We start from the raw sequence: 9,573 nt of genomic DNA, 5'->3' as shown, positions 1-9,573 counted from the left end.
CAACCTCAACCTCTGCCTCCTGGGTTCTAGCAATTCTCCCACCTCAGCCTCTTGAGTAGCTGGGACTACAGGTGCGCACCACCACACCCAGCTAATTTTTTTTTTTTTTTTTTTTTTGAGACAGTCTTGTCACCCAGGCCTGAGTGCAGTGGTGCGATCTCAGCTCACTGCAACCTCCACCTCCCAGGTTCAAGCTGATTCTCCTGCCCCAGCCTCCCTAGTAGCTGGGATTACAGGCACCCTGCCACCACACCCAGCTAATTTTGGATTTTTAGTAGAGATGGGATTTCACCACGTTGTCCAGGCTGGTCTTGAACTTCTGACCTCAAGTGATCCACTCCCCTCGGCCTCCCAAAGTGCTGGGATTACAGGCTTGAGTCACTGTGCCCGGTCTAATTTTTGTATTTTCAGTAGAGACGGGGTTTTGCCACGTTGGCTAGGCTGGTCTCAAGCTCCTGACCTCAGGTGATCCATCGCACCCAGCCTCCTTTTTTTATGTTGTTTTTTGAGACAGGGTCTTGCTGTCACCCAGGCTATAGTGCAGTGGTGCATTCATAGCTCACTGCAACCTCGAACTCCTGGGCTCAAGCACTCCTCCTGCCTTAGCTTCCCAAGTAGTTAGGACTACAGGTGCACACCACCACACCTGGCTCACCTCTCAAGTGATCCTCTCACCTCAGCCTATGGAGTGGTTGGGACCACAGGTGCAAGCTACCGTGCCAGGCTTTTTTTTTTTTTTTTTTTTTGAGGCGGGGAGAGACAGGATCTCACACTCCTGACCTCAAGCAATCTTCCCACCTCAGCCTCCCAAAGTGGTGGGATGACAAGCATGAGACACGGTGCCCAGCCTGATTATTTGTGTTGAGTGAGGTATACATTATCAGTAGAAATACTACATACATGTGTACATAATGTGTCAATTCTCAGGGAAATCAAGACATTCCATTTCTTTGATCCACGTAACATTTATAGTAGTGACTACAAGCAAGATGGAGCAGCAGAAATAAAAGCAAGTTCTTACAAACTGCATGAAAAGATTGGGTATGAAGAAACAATTCAAATTTTGGAAATAACCAATATTCAAGAGACCCTTCACCATTTCAGATACCATTGCAACTCTATTCTCCAGTCATAAGGCCAGGTTTTTTTGTTTTGTTTTTGTTTTGAGACAGAGTCTCACTCTGTCACCCAGGCTGGAGTGCAGTGGCATGATCTCAGCTCACTGCAGCCTCCATCTCCCGGATTCAAGCGATTTTCCTGCCTCAGCCTCCTGAGTAGCTGGGATTACAGGTGCATGCCACCACACCCGGCTAAGTTTTGAATTTTTAGTAGAGATGGGGTTTCACCATGTTGGTCAGGCTGGTCTCGAACTCCTGACCTCGTGATCAGCCGCCTTGGCCTCCTAAATGCTGGGATTACAGGCATAAGCCACTGTGGCCGGCTCATAAGGCCACTTTGTAAGGGCTTTGTCTTCTCCCTTTCCCCACCTCTAGTATCAGAATACAAAATGAGTGAAAGCCCTGGGAACAGATAAAGGAGCTATAGGGCGACCTACAGCACTCTGAACAGCATGCAGGAGCTGTGCTTTAGCAATTACAGAATTGCTGAAACAGGCATTTGAGTAGATAAACAATTGAATATCAGCAATTTCGTACAGTTAAATCTATTAGGAGCCATTTCTGCTACAGCAGGTCAGGTAATCTGTCTTGACACTAAAGACCGCAGCTGAACATCAAACCAGCCTTTAAGGTAGGCATCAGCCCTGCAATCAAGAATGGGAAAGTAAAATGTTCCACCAAACTCACAGGCTCTTAAACAGATTGTTGAAGCCCCTGACTGAGAAAGTGAAGATTAGGCAATCAAGAATGGGAAAGTAAAATGTTCCACCAAACTCACAGGCTCTTAAACAGATTGTTGAAGCCCCTGACTGAGAAAGTGAAGATTAGGGTCAAAGGTGATGGGGTTGTGGGGTGGGGAGTCCATAAGGGACTGAGTATAAAGTGCAAGATTGTGAGTATTGATTATTTTTAGGAAAATGGTCCATCGCTTTCACTGGTTCCTTGGAGTCTGTCCCAAAGAGGGTTAACCATTATATGGTAAATTTACTAGCTTAAATGGCTTCAAGTCATACCATACCAGTCACCCCTTTGCCATTTGCCATCCCCTCAATCCTGTGCATTTATTTAGCATCCTTGGTCTACCATCCACCTCCTTGGTATACCTTCCCCACTCAGCTCACACAGATCATTTCACTCAAATTCTTACGCTTTTTTTTTTTTTTCTTTTTGAGCTGGAGTCTCACTTTGTTGCCCAGGCTGAAATGCAGTGGCACGATCTCGGCTCACTGCATCCTCCGCCTCCCAGGTTCAAGCGATTCTCCTGCCTCAGCCTCCCAAGTAGCTGGGACTGCAGGCACACGCTGCCAAGCCCGGCAAATTTTTTGTATTTTTAGTAGAGATGGGGTTTTACTGTGTTGCCCAGGCTGGTGTCAAACTCCTGAGCTCAGGCGATCCACACGTCTCGGCCTCCCAAAGTGCTGGGATTACAGGCATGAGCCACCACACCCTTCCCTACGCTCTTATTTTTTAATTACTTAATGTTCCATTTAGCAACTTCATCTTTTTGTTCTTTGTTCTTTTTTGAGATGGAGTCTTGCTCTGTCACCCAGACTGGAGTGCAGTGGCACAATCTCAGCTCACTGCAACCTCTGCCTCCTGGGTTCAAGCGATTCTCCTGCCTCAGCCTCCTGAGTATTAGCTGGGGTTACAGGCATGTACCACCACGCCTGGTTAACTGTATTTTTAGTAGAGACAGGGTTTTGCCATGTTGGCCAGGCTGGTCTCAAACTCTTGAGCTCAAGTGATCCGTCCACCTCAGCCTCCCACCGTGCCTGGCCTTCATCTCTTTTATTACATTTTTCCCTACCTTCTGGATTATTTTGAAGCAAATTCTAGAATTCATAATTTGACTCAAAGTATATACTTTTTTTTTTTTTGAGACAGAGTCTCGCTCTGTTGCCCAGGCTGGAATGCAGTGGCGCAATCTCAGCTCACTGCAAGCTCCACCTCCCAGGTTCACGCCATTCTCCTCCCTCAGCCTCCCAAGTAGCTGTGACTACAAGCGCCTGCCACCATGCCCGGCTAATTTTTTTGTTGTTGTTGTATTTTTTAGTAGAGACGGGTTTCATCGTGTTAGCCAGAATGGTCTCAATCTCCTGACCTCATGATCCGCCTGCCTCGGCCTCCCAAAGTGCTGGGATTACAGGCGTGAGCTACCACGCCCGGCCAAAAGTATATACTTCTAAAAGGATTATACTACAAAATATATCATTGTTGGCCAGGCTCTGTGGCTCACACCTGTAATCCCAGCACTTTGGGAGGCCAAGGTGGGTGGATCACAAGGTCAGGAGATCAACACCATCCTGGCTAACACGGTGAAACCCCGTCTCTACTAAAAATACAAAAAATTAGCCGGGCGTGGTGGCGGGCACCTGTAGTCCCAGCTACTCGGGAGGCTGAGGCAGGAGAATGGCGTGAACCCGGGAGGCGGAGCTTGCAGTGAGTTGAGATTGCACCACTGCACTCCAGCCTGGGCAAGAGTGCGAGACTCCGTCTCAAACAAAACAAAATAATAATAATAATAATAATAATAAATATATATATATAATTTTCACACCTTTTAACATCTTTATAGCAAACAAGAATATGCTTTTCCCAATAGTCTCATAACTTTAAAGTTGATCTGAGTCAGGAACCAAGGGTCACACCCACATAGTTTGACATGTCCAAGTTCCTTTCAATTTAGGCTTCCCTGCCTTTTTTCCCCTTTGCAATTTATTTTAGAAACTGGACCACTGGTCCCGTAGCGTCTCCTACATTCTAGATTTTACTAATTGCTTCCCTGTGATGTAATTTAATGTATTCCTTCGTCCCATTTAATCCAATTCAAGTTCAGTTTTTTTGACATAGGATCTCACTCTGTTCCCCAGGCTGGAGTGGGTGGTGCTATCATAGCTCACTGTAACCTCAAACTCCTGAGCTCAAGCAATCCTCCTGCCTCACCCTCCCAAGCAGCTAGGACTACAGGTGCTTGCCACCACACACACAGCTAATTTAAAATGATTTTTGTAGAAATGGCACTCTTGCTAAGTATATTGTTCGGGCTGGTCTCAAACTCCTTGAGCCAAGTGATCTTCCCACCTTGGCCTCCCAAAGCACTGGGATTACAAGCATGAGCCTTTCGCCCAGACTGTTTCATTTTTCTACAACAGGTGATGTGTATTTCCATCAGAATTTAAAATATTATATGAATTCCAAACATAATTTCGGTTGGCTCTTTTGTCATGTTAGTAGCCACTGATGATCATTACCTAGATCTCTAATTTGATTAAAGGTATATTATTTTACTTCTGTCTTTTCATTTTTATTGGAATACCTCTATAGTGAGAAAATTCCCCTTTTAACAAGTACCAAGTTACACTGCAATGTACCTACATATAAGGGAAGACCAGTTAAATGTTTAGCTCTTTTCCTTAATTTACTAGTTTTCAGAATTAATTCCATAATCAAAAGTGGGGAAATTAGGTTTCTTGGGTGTCATCGTGAACTCATGGATTTCGACTTTTTATGTTTCACTTCATTGCAACCTTTCTTAGTGATACTCAAATTGTTCTAACCTTGGCCTGAGAGCCTCTTCCTGTTGGCCCTTAAGTCGTTTTGACAAAACCCCAGTAGTCCATGTTACTTTCTTTGCTTACTGATATAACAAGATGTTCCAGGCTCACCTTGTTCATTTCTGCTTCAGTCCAAGAAACAACTATTTATTTTATCTGTTATCTTACTTGTTTAACATCCCTATGTCTCCCCTGCACCCCCACAAAAGACCATAAATATAAGGACTGAATTACATCTAAAAATTTTCAGCACTTGTCCCAGTGCTGGACCAAAAAAGTGGCATGCAATAAATATTTATGGAATTGAACTAAAAGATTAACATTTGTCTAGCTATTCTACAAGTGTCTCTATTAAGTCAAACAAGGCACCACTGGCAACTGGCAACATTAAGCACTTGCCTCTTCAGGTGGGCCAAGGGCAGGATTCAGGCTCTCTCTATAAATACTCTCTTATATGCTAGAGATAGACCCCAGCTAATGAGCTCTCCCTAGAACAGGTATTCTGTCACACACACACACAGACACACACACCTTTTTTTACACTGAGAAAATGAGAAAAACATTAAGTTTTAGTTCTCCGTGGGTCCGTGGGCCTTATTTTCTTAAAGGAGGAAATCATTACACAGTAAAGCATTAATGGCCAGTGTGTGCTTAATTTAACAAGACTAAAAATTCATGTAGAGATGTCTGATCCTCTAGAGAGGAAACTGTCATTCCTTAGCTGCAGTCCCCTCTTCAACTGAAGAATTACATTTCACCACTAGGTGTCCACAGGGGAACAAAGGATATCTTACACTTGCCCATTCCAAGTCCCTTTCACACACACTGCACTCCATAAACAACTTGTCCTAGGTCAATTTATAAAAACCTTAAATCTTACTTTATGTTGTACTACTACAGCTTAGGTCTTCATTTACTTTAACTTATAAGATATCCTGGCCGGACGCAGTGGCTCACACCTGTAATCCCAGCACTCTGGGAGGCCGAGGCAGGTGGATCACAAGGTCAGGAGTTCAAGACCAGCCTGGCCAATATGGTGAAACCCCGTCTCTACTAAAAATACAAAAATTAGCCGGGCATGGTGGTGCACGCCTGTAGTCCTAGCGATTCAGGAGGCTGAGGCAGGAGAATCACTCCCTTGAACCCGGGAGGCGGAGGTTGCAGTAAACTGAGATTGCGCCACTGACTCTAGCCTGGGTGACAGAGCGAGACTACGTATCAAAAAAAAAAAAAAAAAAAAAGAGAGAGAAAACTTTCCTCTAACAACCACACTGACTTCCAGAAGAGTCAAAGGCAGCCCTTTAGCAAATCTTACCACAACCATCCCTTCCCTGCCTTCATCTTGGCTACTCTTTTTTTTTTTTTTTTCCTGAACTCCAGTGATCCTCCTGAGTAGCTAGGGACTACTACTAGGGACGACTTAGGTGTGCACCACCATGCCCAGCTAAATTTTTTTTTAATTTGTAGTATAGATGAGGTCTCACTAGGTTGCTCAGGCTGTACTCCAACTCCTGAGTTCAAGCAATCCTCCTGCTTCGGCCTCCCAAGGTCCTAGGATTACAGGCATCAGTCACTGTGTGTGGTCTATCTTCGTTACTCTTAAACTTATCTTCACATTAGTGACAAATAACCTCATTCTGTAGCTTTTTTTTTTTTTTTTTTTTTTTGAGAAAGGGTCTTGCTCTGTCACCCAGGCTGGAGTGCAGTGATCACAGCTCACTGTAACCTCAAACTCCTGGGCTCCAGTGATCTTCCTGCCTCAGCCTCCTCAGTAGCTGGGACTAGGGGCACATGCTGCTGTGCCTGGCTGATTATTTTTTTCTTGTTTTTGTAGAGACCAGTTCTCTCTAAGCACAAAGACTTATTTGTGCTTTCAACATCAAAACTTATAACAGGCCTGTAATCCCAACACTTTGGGAGGCTGAGGCAGGTGGGTCACGTGGGGTCAGGAGTTCGAGATCAGCCTGGGCAACATGGTGAAACCCCCATCTCTACTAAAAATACAAAAATTAGCCAGGCATCATGGCCCGCGCCTGTGGTCCCAGCTACTAGGGAGGCTGAGGCAGGTGGGTCACGTGGGGTCAGGAGTTCGAGATCAGCCTGGGCAACATGGTGAAACCCCCATCTCTACTAAAAATACAAAAATTAGCCAGGCATCATGGCCCGTGCCTGTGGTCCCAGCTACTAGGGAGGCTGAGGTGGAAGGATCGCTTAAGTCCTGGGGTCGAGGTTGCAGTGAGTTATTATCGTACCACTGTACTCCAGCCTGGGCAACAGTGAGACCCTGCCTCAAAAAAAAAAAAAAAAAAAATGAAACAAAAACTTACTCGCCTACTCCCACCTAATTAGGTAGGAACATCACCTATATCCCAATATTTAACTTTGTTACATAATGTTTGAGCTGAGGAGGAAGTTCTGAGATCATAAAGAACAATTCCTTTATTTTTCAGAGAATCTGTGTGCCTAGAGAGGTTATATATTTTGTTCTCACCATTTAGCAGTTTGAAAAATCTTTATCACTTTTATATCACAGAACATTCCTCAACAATGAATCGTCATGGTCCCATTTAAAAAGCCTTGATGCAGGCACTACCATCCGTGCTTCATACATCCCAAACCTCTTCACGTAGATAGTTATCCCAGCCTTTGCCTCTAATGCACTGATTTCTAATTCTAAATGCAGAGATGGTGAATCTGCAGCAACTAGGCAAGGAGCTTTTGGGGCTACCTGGGCCTGCAATTGTCTAAGAAATAAGTTTTAAGAATTCAGAGGCTGACAAACAGCAATCCTACTTGGGATGTCGTCATGCTTACTTCAGCCTGAATCACACAGAAGAAAGCCTTCAAGCATGGACCTGAAGCAATGCTGTAAACACAAACATCAAAACGAAGAGGAGGCCAGGTGTGGTGGCTCACGCATGTAATCCCAGCACTTTGGGAAGCGGAGGCAGGTGGATCACCTGAGGTCAGGAATTCAAGATCAGCCTGGCCAACATGGTGAAACCCTGTCTCTGCTAAAAAAAAAAATTAAAAATAAAAAATACAAAAACTGGCCCGGCATGGTGGTTCACGCCTGTAATCCCAGCACTTTGGGAGGCCGAGGCAGGCAGATCACGAGGTCAGGAGATCAAGACCATCCTGGCTAACACGGTGAAACCCCGACTCTAATAAAAATACAAAAAATTAGCTGGGCATGGTGGCACCCGCCTGTAGTCCCAGCTACTCAGGAGGCTGCCGCAGAAGAATCGCTTGAACCCGGGATGTGGAGGTTGCAGTGAGCCAAGATCGTGCCACTGCACTCCAACCTGGGCGACAGAGGGAGACTCCGTCTTTAAAAAAAAAAAGAAAGAAAAAAAAAAGAACAGGAAGGGTAGAGTAGGGCAATCTAATATAGAAAGGAGGAACCAGGGCAAGAGGAATGAAGGAAAACCTTGGACACAGTTGATTCCTAGTCAGTAAGCAGTGTTTATGACTAAGAAGACCCCTCCGTTCACTACTAAACACAGTGAATAACACACACACAGCAGGAGTACAATATTATATAACAAATGAACATATGCCAAAAACTACAAAATGGAACCCAAAGAAGAGGTTCCAACCTGAGATTCATTTCCTGGGGGACAGAAGTATGACCGTGTCCCCACCCTATGAAAATACAGGTAATGGGGTCACTGTATAATACACTGGACTCCAAAAATGGAGTCGGGAAGCCATAAACTAGCTGTGGACTCTGAGCAGGTCCCTTTCACTTTTCTTTGCCTCAGTTTCCCCATGTATGAAATGGAGGTCATACCCCCATCTTCAAAGTGTGGACACAGTTTAACACATGCAAAAAGTATTCAAAAACCATACAAATGAAAGCGCATGACGGACATCCCTACTTACATGTCTCATAAGCAATCTCAAACTTAACAGGCCCAAGATGAAATTCTCAATCATCCCCCAACACCTACTCCTCACCTTTCCCACCTCAGTAAATGTCACCACTTCAGTACTCTGGGAACCATTCTTGGTTTTCCTCAACCAATCCATTATCCAGTCCTATTCACTTTTTTTTTTCCTCGAGACAAGGTCTCGCTCTGTCACCCAGGCTGGAGTGTAGTGGTGTGATCTCAGCTCACTGCAGCCTCGAATTCCTGGGCTCAAGGGTTCCTCCCACCTCAGCCTCCCAAGCAGCTGGGACTACAGGCGCGGGCCACCACACCAGGCTAATATTTTGTAATTTTGTAGAGACGGAATCTTGCCATGTTGCCCAGGCTGCTCGCAAACTCCTGGGCTCAAGCGATCCTCCCCTTTGGCCTCCCAAAGTGCTGGGATTACAGCCGTGGGCCACTGCACCAGGCCCTTCATTCACTTCTATCTGCACTGTCACCACCCTAATGTAAGCGAAAATCATCTCTCACATGATAATGAAGCAGCCAAAATGGTCTCTGGGCTTCTCCTGTGCTCTCTCCAGTCCAAACCAGGGCTCTAAACCCTTTAAACTACCCACTGTTCTTGAAAGAAACCAAACTTCTGAATCTGGCTTAAAAGACCCTACATGACCTCTTCCCCTGCTGCTCCCTCAAACCACTCTCCCCGTCCCTGACCTTGTGCCAGCACACTGGCGTTTCTGTAGTTCTCAACTGTATTCTGCTTCCTCCTGACAAACTCTTAATCATCCTTTGGGTCTCATTTCAGAGCTGGGTCCCCGCCATACACTCTCAGAGCACCCTGAAGTACTTAAGCATTTGTGTAATTATTTTATTACAAAAAGTATAAAATCACAAACTTAAAAACCCAATCGACTATAAGCTCCATAAGGGTAAGTACTGTCATCTGTTTGGTTCACCTCTATATCCCCAGGAAAACAGGGTCCAGCACACGGTCTGGGCTCAATATTTGAACCCAGACGAGGTGAG

This window comes from Pan paniscus, chromosome 4 (assembly GCF_029289425.2).
Source record: "Pan paniscus chromosome 4, NHGRI_mPanPan1-v2.0_pri, whole genome shotgun sequence".
NCBI classification, from domain to species: Eukaryota; Metazoa; Chordata; class Mammalia; order Primates; family Hominidae; genus Pan; species Pan paniscus.
Note: the sequence above shows the minus strand (reverse complement) of the source record.